This window comes from Tupaia chinensis, unplaced genomic scaffold, assembly GCF_000334495.1.
Source record: "Tupaia chinensis unplaced genomic scaffold, TupChi_1.0 Scaffold144045_1, whole genome shotgun sequence".
In the NCBI taxonomy this organism is placed as follows: Eukaryota; Metazoa; Chordata; class Mammalia; order Scandentia; family Tupaiidae; genus Tupaia; species Tupaia belangeri.
Window position 1 is genome coordinate 1,695,532 of NW_006203897.1, and position 12,646 is coordinate 1,708,177.

Genomic DNA, 12,646 nt, shown 5'->3' on the forward strand with positions numbered 1-12,646 from the left:
GCCCGGCAGGGCCCAACGTTCTGCATTTCTGACACGCTCCCAGGTATTGGGATGTTGCTAGTGGCAGAAGCATGCTCTGGGGAGCCGGAGAGCACACTGTGGTGCTCTTTCTTGTTCTTGCTCCTGACTTCGTACAACATGTTCAATTTGTACCTCATTAAAATGAAAATGAAATAAGAAGCAAACAGGTGCTTTGTGTTTGCTCACAGCTACAGAGCAGAGAGCTGACAGGAGGAGGAGCCCATGCTCTCCTGGATGTTAACCTGCAGCAATCAAACTGAGCCCTCGTTCTGAGATTTCGAGTGTGCTTTCACACTTCCTAGTGGGATTATAGAGTGCAAACCAGGCTTGGTGTGCATGGGGATGATTCAACATTTCAACAGACACAACAGTGTTCCCATTTACAGAGAAACCCAGTACCCTGCAGGCAACATCCTCTTTTTTCTTTTTTTTTGGACAGAGTCCTGGGAGATAAGGCCATGAACATTTCTTTCTGATGATGAGCTCTCATTTTTCTTCCTATATCTCTAGTTCTGACTGCTGTTTTATTTCACAAAAAACATTAGTTAAATTTTATCAGGTATGAGATGTCATTTCCCACCAATGTCCTGGCATAGAGAACAGGGACTCTGGGTATTTAGTAAGTCACAGTTCAAGCCAAAGTCACAAAGTCCTACATGGTGAGGTTGCAACCAAATCCCAGAGTTTACCAGGGCTGAGCTTTTGCCTTTTTACATAATTACTTTCTTTATTATGAGATGTTTTATTAAGAATCACAGGTGTTTCATTAAATATTTCCTCTTCTTAAAATTCGCATATGCTGGGACCAGCAGTTGGTGTAATAGCTATGTCGCTGGACTCCCACGTAGTGGACTGCGATTCGAGTCTCGGACCCAGTGGATTAAACTCACACCGGGCGCGCGTGTGTGTACATGCCCAAGATCCTGAGAGGAGAATGGAGGAGAAAGGGTTGCTGCGTGGCCATCCCCCCCCCGAGGGGTGATTTCTCGCTTTCTGTCTCTCTGTCTCTCTCTGTCTTCCTGGCAAGTGCATGTGCCCTATAGCAAAAACCTCTTTTTAGAAAAAAATCACATATGCCATCCCCTGTGACCTTGGGACACACAGGTAACTGGCAACTTCGGGACCCAGTTCCAAGCTCTTAGACTGGTAAATGGGAGTTGTATTCCATTCTCTGTTACTCAGTACCCGAACACCAAATTGCAGCCCCCCCCCCAGGGGTGATTGCTCGCTTTCTGTCTCTCTGTCTCTCTCTGTCTTCCTGGCAAGTGCATGTGCCCTATAGCAAAAACCTCTAAAAAGAAAAAAATCACATATGCCATCCCCTGTGACCTTGGGACACACAGGTAACTGGCAACTTCGGGACCCAGTTCCAAGCTCTTAGACTGGTAAATGGGAGTTGTATTCCATTCTCTGTTACTCAGTACCCGAACACCAAATTGCAGAATTTATAAATGAATAGAGGCCTTACTTAACTCATGGTGTTGGATGTCCAAGGTCTAGTGGCTGCATCTGATGAGGACCTTCTTGTTAAGGGGGACTTTCTGCAGAGTCCTGAAGCAAACCGGCCATCACATGGCAAGAGGGCGAGGCCTTCTGTGTGTGCCTCTGCTCTGGTCTTCCTCTCTCTCCTTACAAATCTGCCAGCATTCAGTCATGGGAGCCCCACCCAGATGACCTCATCTAATCCTGATCACCTCCCAAAGGCCCTGCTTCTTAACCCCATAGTCAGATAACATTTCTACCCTCTTAATTCCTTCACAATCAAATTTCCACACACGAATTTTAGGGGGACATATTCATGCCATCCCACGGAGCAGCAGGTTTCTGTTGTCCTTGCCTCTATAGGCACTGGTAACTACAAACTCCATCTGGCCCCTTCCTCTTGTAAAAAAAAAAAAAACACCCACTAAAACATTACTAATATTGAAAGATAAACTGAGACTGTTAAAATGTTAGAGTTTAGGACCAGCAGGTAGTGTGAAGGTAAAGATGCTAGATCTCTTGTGGCCAACTGAGTGTTATGAGACCTGGATCCAGCAGCTTGGGCATGTGTATGTGCATACTCAAAATCCCAAATGGACACTGGAGAAAGGATTGTGGTGTGGCCATCTTCCTTGGGTGAGGGGATGATGTCTCACTTTCCCTCTCTCTGTCTCTGGCAAGTGCATGCACTCTATAGCAAAAACAAAAACAAAAGCAAAGCCAAAGAAAAAGGAAAAACTTAGAGCTTATTTGAGCAGACAGTGATTTGTGAATTGGGCCATTACAGAAATAGAGAAGGAATTAGGGAGAAGTCTTTTATAAGATGAACAAAAAAAGGATTTGATTTGTTGAAGTGGAGCAGCAACCTCACTGGGTTTGTTTCCGTGGAAAGTCTCTACTTAGAGGGAGATTGGTGGCTCCTGACTAGTTAAGTTTATGATTTGTACTGAGCTAGAACTCAAGGCACTAGAGCTGCCTCAGCCAAATGCCTCCCAGTTAATTTTTAAAAAATATTATTATTATTATTGAGTAACTCTTCATGTGAATCTTTAGCCTGCGACCCACAAAGTTTCACAATTGTGTTTTTTTGTTTTGTTTTGTTTTGAGATCACATCTTTCTATATTCTAACATCCCTTTTTCTTTACTTGGTCATAGTCATTAGGGCTGTTCCCCAGTGAATTATCCAATTCTCCTTTCTGAGCACGGTGCTGCTTCTTTTTTTTTTTTAAATTCACTTATTTATTATTATTTTTTTACATGGGTTTTTGCCAGAGAAAGACAGAGAGAGAGAGAGAGAGAGAGAGAGAGAGAGAGAGAGAGAAAGAGAGAGAGAGAGAGTGTGCAAGCTGCCAGGTTCAGGGCTTGAACTGTGGTTGGCCATGTGGGAATTCTAGCACCTTAACCACCACACCACCTGCTGGCCCTGCATTTTGTTTTAATGTCAGACATATCACATAACTTGCCTTGCCCAATGAAATGTAGGTGGAAGTTAAATGTTACTTTCAGGAGGCAACATTTAGAACCTGCAGAATTCTGTTCCCATTTTTCCAGTAACATGGAATCATTCATGGAAGCATTTACATAGAAGCATCCTCTATCAGTTCATCCAGCTGGATCCTTGGATGGATTCAATGAGAAGAACTTCCTATTATACCTCCCTCCATCCTGCAACCCATATTAAACATGTGGTATGAGAGATAAATAAGCTTTTGTTGTCTTAAGCCATTGAGATGTGGGTGTGGCCATGGTGTTGGTCACAGCAGCCTAACCTGTTCTATCCCCACTGATCCACTGTATTCAACTGGTAGCATAAACAACCATTTATAAATATAGAACTGCTGGAGAATTACCTTTTGGTATAGGTTTCATTTTCCATTGTTGGATGGGCAGATGGAAAGGAGAAGTGAGTTCTTTGTAGTTTGAGGAAACAGTTATCATAACACTGTCAGCAGTCATTTTTTCAACTTCCCAAACAGCTGGCTGATAGTTTAATCAAGAACTGAAATTAGGGTAGGTTTGTGGCACAGAGACTATATGCTGCTCAAGAGAAGCTGGATCCCTCATGGTGATCATGGTTTGACTTCTTGCCAACTTAACCTGACTCATGCTGACCATGCTCATGAGGACCCACAAACTGATGAGCTGGATGACCAAAGGCAGGGGATCATGGTGTGAGCCGATCCTATGGAGGGTGCTTATCTCTGTCTCTCCTCTCTCACTCTCACATATGTGCTCATGCACTCTATCATGAATGAAGACAAAAATTGTAAAGAGCGGAAATGAGTTACTGTACAGTATAAAGGTCTCTAAAAATATAAGGCATCTACAGTGCGTCAGTTCGTTTTTCTAATACCTCTCTCTAGAGCACATATACATTGAATATTCACATGTCAAATCTTCAAGGAGAGCAATTCTAAGATAGACAAGTATCATCAACCCCAGAATCAAATAATGCCTGTAAAATAAGGATAAATTCAAGCACACTGAGGTTTTAGCTTTTTGGTGGGAAAAATTAGGTACTGTAACACTTTGGTTATTCTACTGTTTTTGATTCATTCAGTAATTAATTTTGCCCAAGTTAATACTATTTTGATTTTTCTCATTGTGGCCTGCCATTTTTGTTTGTTTGTTTGTTTGTTTTTTAACCAAAAACTTTCCCCAAGTTTTCTACTTACCATCTCTCACTTCCACTGACATTACCAGTAGCTTATAATAATGAAAACTCTAGTCTTCTTATGGGCATCCCTTGCCATGCATTTCTTTAGTCCTTCCTTGATTTGAAATTAATGTGAATAAAGAAAATACTCATTTTCTCTGTTATTTTTAATTGTTGACTTATAGTGTATAATTCAGAAACTACATATTCACCAGACTTGCTTGTGGCTAGGATGAAAACATTTTGCCGCATAAGATACAGTATTGTAAAGTAATTAAAATTTGATCTCTGCGCTGAATCCCACTCCGGTAGGCTGGCTGACCTTGGGCAGTTTAATCAGCCTTTGTGGATTTTGTTACCTCATCTGTAAAACAGGATTATGCAACTGAATCTTTAATTGGCTATTGTTTAAGCATTAATTGAATCGATACCTGTATAAAAAGTACTTGGGCAAATGTTCAGTGTTAAGAAGTGTTACACCCTATATAGTCAAGAAAGGAGAAAAACAGCTGGGAGTACAGGCTATGGTATCTGACTACCTCTGTAGCTTTAGGCAAGTTATCGTTCAGTTTCCTCATCTGTCAAATCGGGACAATAATAGTATTTACCTCAGAGGAGTTTTGTGAGGCCAAAACGAAATAGTGTGTGTAAAGCTCTTAGCAATAGTATTGGTTCATGTAGCTACCAGTTATTTTATTATTATTATTTTTAAAATTCTCAGCATTTAAAGGAATCTACCTTTAAGTAGATCTTTTACTTCCTTCTTTTTTTTGGCAGCATTTCTCTAACAGTTCGAAAGATTTCATTCCTAATGTCTAGTTTTTCTTTGATGGGGTAGTGTTTGTGTTGACCACAACAGGGCAATGGCCAGCAGTTTTTTGTTTGTCTGGTTGTTTTTCTTGTTGTTGTTGTTGTTTTTAAATTTTCCAGACATTATCCAAAAAATAAACCTCTTTCAGGGCAAAATAAATTCAAGACTTTTATTAATTCTTGCAAACACCTTAGAACCCATCTCACAGATGCTAACACTTTCCTGCACATCCTAACCCTGTGCCAGAATGCACAGCTCTGACATCTGAAATGAGAATTGTTTGGGTTCATTCAAAACATTCCATTTGGTGGGGTATATTTTGTACCGGAAGTTCAAGAGAATCACCTTAAGTGCTAAAGTTAGGCTATTCTGACTTGGTTTTCCATTCTATGCGTGGGGTCTTCACAAAGCTCATGGAAAATACATATGAAAGAATGATGCATGGGTTTAAAAACATTTTTGCCCCCAAATGAACTTGTTCTTTAATTTTATTTTCCATGAAATTGTCAAAGTCCCCTTGTATATTTATTCAGGTTTCTTTCCTGTTTTATTTTGCATTTATCAGAAGGGCATTGCAAGGCTTCTTTTGTGAAAACTGTGTTTCAGAATTAAGCAGACATTTATTTTCTGTTCCTTCATACCTCTGAGAAATTCCACATCAATCTCAGATCCTGTGTTTAAAAGTTCTCTAAAAAGGCATGGAAGCAAACTTCTGAGGAAAACAGCATTTCTTTTTATTTTTTAACTGTTACAAACAGTAACCACACTTCTTGGTCCAAGGCAAGTACTAGCTTTCCGTCTCCCAAAATACTAGTACTAAGTTTATTTAGGAATAATGCAGAGTCTTACAGATATTAAAACAAAAACCAAAAACCACTCCTACACTGGAATGCATATTCTTTGTGGGGTTTTTACAGTTGGGGAAGTGCTGAGTCATTGTCCAGCTGCCCTCACACGCCTATGGTTTGGAACGCTGCTGCGTGCTGGCGTTAGGTCAGCATGGGCTCTCTGCCATTCACCAGGCTTGCTTGCGGCTTGATGGAGCTTCCTGGAAATAATAGCAATGGTTCATCCTGTTAAAAGTGCTTTTTTATTTCTTTTTAAAAATTACTTATTTCTTTAATGAGCAAGAGACAGAGAGAGAGAGAGACAGAGAGAGACAGACAGAGAGAGAGAGGAATCCCAACAGGGTCTTCCCATCACACTCCACCCCCAACTTCAGCCAGCCGGAGATCACAGGCACACTCATTGTCAGCAAAGGCAATTCTCCAGATGTGCACCTGGAACGGTTCATGTGCTTCATCCTTGGAGAGCCTGTGCTCTTCCACTGCACCACTGTCTGGCCCCTGAGAGAACTTTTTAGAGCTTTTGACAAACACAATGATAATTACTAAGAAATCTTGGTCACTTCTGACAAAGATTGTTTGCCTGGACAAATTTCAGGCTGCAGAACATTCTCTCAGGCTCGTCTGTATACTTCCTTATGAAATTTAGTTTTAGCAAAGAACTCTGCTAAGTCAATTTGACAGGAACCCTCTTCCTTCGCTATCAGAGTACCTGTTATACCTAATATGTTGTTTTACTTGCTGTGAAGAATTGTTACACTTGATATATATTGTTTAATGGCTAAGGTAGTAGTTTACTGTGAAGAAAATGTTTGATTGTAATGCTGCTTGCTGAGAGCATACCTGACTCCATTTTGTAGTGTGTTCAGCCTGGCATTAGTCATGTTCCTGGAAATTCAACACTCAGCCAACACCCTAGTGCTTATCGCTGATAGCAGACTAGCCATATGCTGACCGATAGCATGAGGGACGTGAGCATGGTCTATGCTTCACGCCCCCTCATGACAGGCAAAAATATCCCACTTTGTTCTGACTCAAATCCCATAGACTTACATAAGAATATTCTGTTTTGTCAAGTCACCATGAGCCTGCCAAAATTAGACATAAAGAGGAGTCTGAGCCCAGCTCATGGGCTCTGTCCTCCTCTTGGACCAGATCCCATCTCGCTGCATCTGAGACTTCCCTTGCAGCCAGAGGCCCTGCAGGTTTGCACACTGACTCCTCCTCGCCCAGACAGCCCTCCACTCTGCCATCTTGGATGCTCCACTGTCGGCCACTAACCCTGACCTCTGTACTCTGGGATCACTGGGTGGACTTTTCCTCCTCCTTGGTCATCTTGTGACCACTACCACCATCATACTCTAAGATCTGCACGGAGCTCACCTCCAGCTCGGCTCAATGCCTGTGCCTCCTAGATGCCCAGCGGACTCAGCACTCAGCCTCTCTCTCACTTCCCCATTGCTGGGCCAGCCAGCATAGGATGCTCTGCACCACTTGTCTCCTCGTGACTTCTAAGCTCCCCTTTTTCCCTGTGTGATTAAAGTAACATGAAAGGCAAACCTGAGTCCTGTCCTCCTTCTGTGGGCTAGTTACAGATTGACTGTAACTGCTTGTGCAGCTAACAAGAGTGAATTGAACCTTTATTAAGTCGTGCTTAAGCTCTCCCTCTCTCTCGCTCCCTTTCCAAAACTCCCCCTTGCAACTCTCGCTCCTCCTCTGCAGGACAGGATCCTCAATATCAGATTGGGTTCCTTATCCTCCATTCTCTTCCCAGTGATGTCTGATCGCCTTGATCTGTCTTTAGTAAGAATCCTGTGAGATCATTTTAGCCAGAATCCCTCTTCTCCCTGATGTCTCCTCTCGGCAATTTTCTATCCACTGACCACCATCTGCTCTCTGGCTATAAAGACCCACATGCCCATGCAATAGCCAGAGGCCATTTCACTGCAAGACCCTGTCTCATAGTGGCCTCTATGCTTACTGTGACGGTCCTGTTAAAGCCTACTTTACTCTGCTTTAGACATTAAACAGCTTTTTGTTTAGCAGTTACCTATACCTCATTGCCTCTTTCATTAGCAAGACTCATTACAAGGGTGATTAAGAGAAATGAGAAGTCTCAGGGAAACTGGTTTCATTCTGATCCCAATAGAAGCAGCATGCTGGGGATTTAAAAGGAAAATGGTGCAAGCAATATTTCACTAAGAATCCTGTGGGTAAAATATGTTAAAAAAATCAAAAGGCAAGTGTCGTCAGCAGGTGGCATAGTGGTTAAGGCACTGGACTCCCACGTGGGCAACCAGGTTGGAGTCCTGATATGGCAATGGCTTGAAATATGCAGGCACCTGTGTGTGTGTGTGTATATGCCCAAAATCCCTAGAGGAGAATGGAGCAAAAGGGTTGTGGTGTAACTATTTCCGGGGTGGGGATTGGGGTGATTTTTCACTTTCTGTCTCTCTGTCTCTATCTCTGTCTCTCTAGTGAGTGCCTGTGCCCTATAGCAAAAATCTCAACAACAGAAAAAGGTGAGTGATGGGCACTCAGGGAAGGGTGGAGCTGGATCTTAGCAGTGGGGAAGTGGAATTTGAGAGGGTGGGGGAAAGTAACCTAAGAAGGAAATCATAGTACATCTTGACTAACAAGCTGATATTTGGGAAGATGGAGAGACTGTATATGTCAAAGAAGCCCCAACTCTTTGCTTCCTTGTTTGAGGCATGAGCTCTTTGCTAAACCACAAGCTCCGGGGAATTCTCTCAGCGGGTCACGCTTCAAGCACACCTCCACCAGGGGGCGCTGTGCTCCAGGAAAAATAAATCACACCGTTCTGGAAATAGGAGGTCCTTCCCGTGGAGCCACGAATGGGAATGTTTTGAGAATGGTGTAAGTTCACAGTTTCAGATCCTCGGTGCTGTGTCTTGTTGCTCCCTCCCACCCCTGAGATGGCCATTTTCTTCTGCAGTGATGCTTTTCCCAGGAGAACAGAGCCCGGCCTGCAGCACAACCCTCCAGTCTTCTCTCAGTACCCTCTTTCTTCCAGGTTGCTCCTCCCCTTCCTTTGTCCCGATAACATCGAACAGGGCAAACTCAATTTCTGCAGCTTTTTATTGACTAGCTGATCCTCTAGATGTACCAGGGAGAGGTTATTTCCTTTTTCGCAGGAAACCTCAACATCAAGGTGGAAAAGGACTGGTTTCCAGGAAGAGCACCTCCAGAAAAGACCACCCCGCTAAGAAACAAACAAACTTTTTATCTAGGTACTTCCTGTTTCCTCAGTTTAAAGTACTCCCTGCCCTCGCCAGAACCTTGTGAAAGCACTTCAAAAGCTGTCTCCCAGGTTTCAGGCTCAGAGAGTTTTTTCTTTTAACTCTTTACTGTGAGCCCTAAGTAGTCTGTGGTTGTCAAAGGGGCATGATTACTAAATTTTATTCAGCTACTTTCTGCAAAAACTCTTGGGTGTATCCAATCTTAACATGTTTAAAATATTATTCCTGTGGTTTGGGATTTTAGAGGAAAGCCATGTTCACATGTCACTGTGATGTGAAAGGCACATGGCAAATGTTATTGTCACTTGTAAATGTAAATATATTTACTTAATTAATTTATTTAAATTTGCAAAAATACTCATTACTGGTACCACTGGTGGCATAGTGGTTAAGGCATAGACTCCCACATGGTCAATAATGGTTGAAGTCTTGGACCTGGCAACTTGAAAATCACCCTAGGCACGTGGACATGTATGCCCCAAATCCTTAGAGAATGGAGCAGAAGGGATTGCAGCATGGCCATGCCCACTGGGGGATGACTTCTCACTTTCCCTCTCTCTCTCTCCAGTGAGCACACATGCCCTATGTCAAAAACCTTAAAAAAAATACCCATTACTACTATAATTTTGCAAGTGAAGATGTATACAATTTCATTTTCACTTCTAACATTATGATAGCTTATATTCTTTGTTTTATTTTATTTATTATTATTTTGATTGTATCTTTTCTTTTTATTATTATTATTAGTTTAAAATTTGCTATAGAGTACATGTGCTTTATCAGAGAGAGACAGAGGAGAGAGGGAGAGAGGAAAGCAAGCTGTCAGGTCCAGGACTCGAACCTCAGTCAGCTCTTTGGGAGTCTAGCACCATGCCACCGGATGGCCCTGATAGTTTATATTTCTTTCTGGCTCTGCATATTCTCCTTGAGAGGCACAAATAATAATAGTGTGTTATTACAAAATAAAGAAGTTACTTAATTTAAAACATTTACTTTGTTCTTCCATGAGAGAGACACGGAGAGAGAGAAAACCCCCAACAGGTCTTCACATCACAGTCTATCCCCAGCTTCAGCCAGCTCTGGATCATGGGCATAATATGCCTACCATGTTTAGGCAAGTCTCTGGTTATGAATCTGGAAACCTCCCCTTGAGGGTCAGCCTCACAGAGTGTTGAATTACCTGTGAGCCATTGTCCAGCCCCAAGAAAGACACTTTTTAGAAACCAGTGTTGCTTTTCAAAAATTCTGCTTTAGGGACCAGGAGGTGGTATGGTGGTTAAGGCGCTGGACACTCCCACATGGCTGACTACGGTTCGAGTCTTAGACCTAGGAGATTGCTTTCTCACTTCCTCTCTCTCTCCTGTCAAATTAAAATAAATACATGAATAAATTTAAAAAATCTCTTTTATAATGCCAGCCTTCCTCAGCGGGAGCATATAAAGGGACTAGCCATCATGTAAACCTACTATACATTATTCTAGGGAGAGTAAGAAGATCTGAAGGGAAGGAGACATGAGAAACGTGAGCGATATGAGCGTGCACATTACCACCTCCCAAGATCTCCCTTTTCTGTGTAAAAATGAGAAGGATAACTATCTCAAAAAGCACATTGGGGAGATCAAAATCCAAAGACGATGAATGGGAAAGTACTCATCAAAGTCGAATGTGCTGACTGAATGTTGAGGCTATTATCGATCTGATAGCAGCAGAGGAAAGGAGGCTGTAGGAGAAGGTGGTGAGGGTGGGGGGGAGGGTTCAATATCTGGGAGTTGACCCCCTACTGAGTCAAGATGAGTGGAGAAGTTAGGAGACCCAGGGAGAACTCCCTGTCTTCACAGTTTTGCACCCTGTGTGGCTCTGAGGAGTTCTGAGGTGGGGTGATGGTGGTGGTGACTGTATTTCATAGTGGACATGGCAGCAATCCATTGTCAGGAGAGTTGGTGCTGCCGGGTGATAACCTTGACATTGGGGAAGTTCTTCCAACTCTCTAAGCCTCAGTGTCTGATCTGTAAGTGGCACATGATGATAGGTGTTTGCTATGGCTTCAGTGTCCCCTAAAAAGTCATGTATTGAGATTTGGTTGTGATGGAATTAAGAGGGTAAAAACTTAAACACTGATTATGTTGTAAGGTGGGGTCTTCAGGAGGAAATTGCGATGAAGGTCATCATGGCAGAGTCCCCACGATTGTGTCCTGCTGGAAAGGGAACGAGACCAGAATAGAGAGACTCTGGACGCACACACTCTGCTCTGCGCTCCAGCTCTGATGTGATCTCCAGGACTCTTCAAGATCCCCACCAGACACGGCCCCTGGACTAGGACCTCCAAACTGTAAGCTGACACACCTCTATTCTCTTACATTATTCAGACTCAGGTATTTTCTGTTATTAGCATTGGAACAGCTTAGAATGATGTTATTGTCAGCATAAATGGGAAGAATAGATAAATTCACTGTGTAAGGTATGGACTATGGTAATGCAGTGACAGAAACAGTAAAGATTAACTGGCCCGCTTGCTGAAGCAAAGCACTGGCACCAAATCATACTAGTAGTCCTTGTGTTTCTCACTCCACACACTCCCAGTAAAAATAAAGGGGTCCAGGGACCAGCAGTTAGCATAGTGGCTGTATCGCTGGACTCCCATGTAGTCGACCATAGTTTGAGTCCCGGACCCAGTGGCTTAAACTCACGCCAAGCACATGTGCGTGTGTGCCCAAGATCCTGAGAGGAGAATGGAGGAGAAGGGATTGCAGCATGACCATCCCCCTGGGGGGGGTGATTTCTCGCTTTCTATCTCTCTTTCTCTCTCCCTCTGTCTGGCGAGCCTACGTGCCCTATAGCAAAAACCTCTCAAAAAAAAAAAAAAAAAGGGGGTCCATTTCACTACGGAATATCTTTTCTGAAGCCGTAACAATTATTAGATTTATTAAACATTGGGCTAACAGGTGATATGGTGGTTAAGGTGCTGGATTCCCACATGGCCAACTGCTGTTTGAGTCCTGGACTTGATAGTTTGAAAATCATGCTGGGTATATGTACATGTGTGCCCAAAGTCCTGAGAGGAGAAGGGATTGCAGCAGGGTCATCTCCCCTGGGGAGTGATTTCTCACTTTCCCTCTGTCTCTCTCTGGTGAACACACAGGACCTATGGCAAAAAATAAAAATAAAATAATTAAAGGTTCATCCTTGAGTATCTGTTTTATTCTCTGTGATGAAATGCTGCATGATTATGTTGGCTATTTAAGGAAAAGCAATTATTTCATTGTTTAAGACGTGAGTTCAACTAGCTGCTTTTTTTCATAGATCATTAATGTATTTTAAGAAATATTAACAAATTACTGTTATCTAGACAATTTGACGAACATATCCTTGAAAAGGAATGAGGTGAACCTGTCGTTTCAAAGCAAACAACTGATAGTATTTGCTGCCATGGTAAAATTCAAACTTCCCAGAAAAAGTTAGAATTTAGTCTGCCACCATAAGCTTGGTAGCTTTCCAATGCTTGGTTATTTTTCTAGTAAGATTGGTGATCTTAACTCACATTTAAAAAAATAATAAACTCGATTTTTAGAG

The 12,646-nt window shown here is 42.5% G+C and overlaps 2 long non-coding RNA genes across 2 annotated transcripts in view; one reads left to right on the plus strand and one right to left on the minus strand.

The window, feature by feature from the left end:
• Window positions 1–2,088, minus strand: part of LOC106733548 (uncharacterized) — a 4,119-nt gene extending 2,031 nt beyond the window's left edge. Inside the window, exon 1 of the long non-coding RNA XR_001369573.2 lies at window positions 1,490–2,088. This is a non-coding gene — a long non-coding RNA (uncharacterized LOC106733548). The remainder of the gene's footprint in view (window positions 1–1,489) is intronic.
• LOC106733549 (uncharacterized) overlaps window positions 1–11,693 on the plus strand; it is a 29,188-nt gene extending 17,495 nt beyond the window's left edge. The window contains exons 3-4 of the long non-coding RNA XR_003547419.1: window positions 8,295–9,067; window positions 11,207–11,693. This is a non-coding gene — a long non-coding RNA (uncharacterized LOC106733549). The remainder of the gene's footprint in view (window positions 1–8,294; window positions 9,068–11,206) is intronic.
• Window positions 11,694–12,646: the final 953 nt, after the last annotated feature.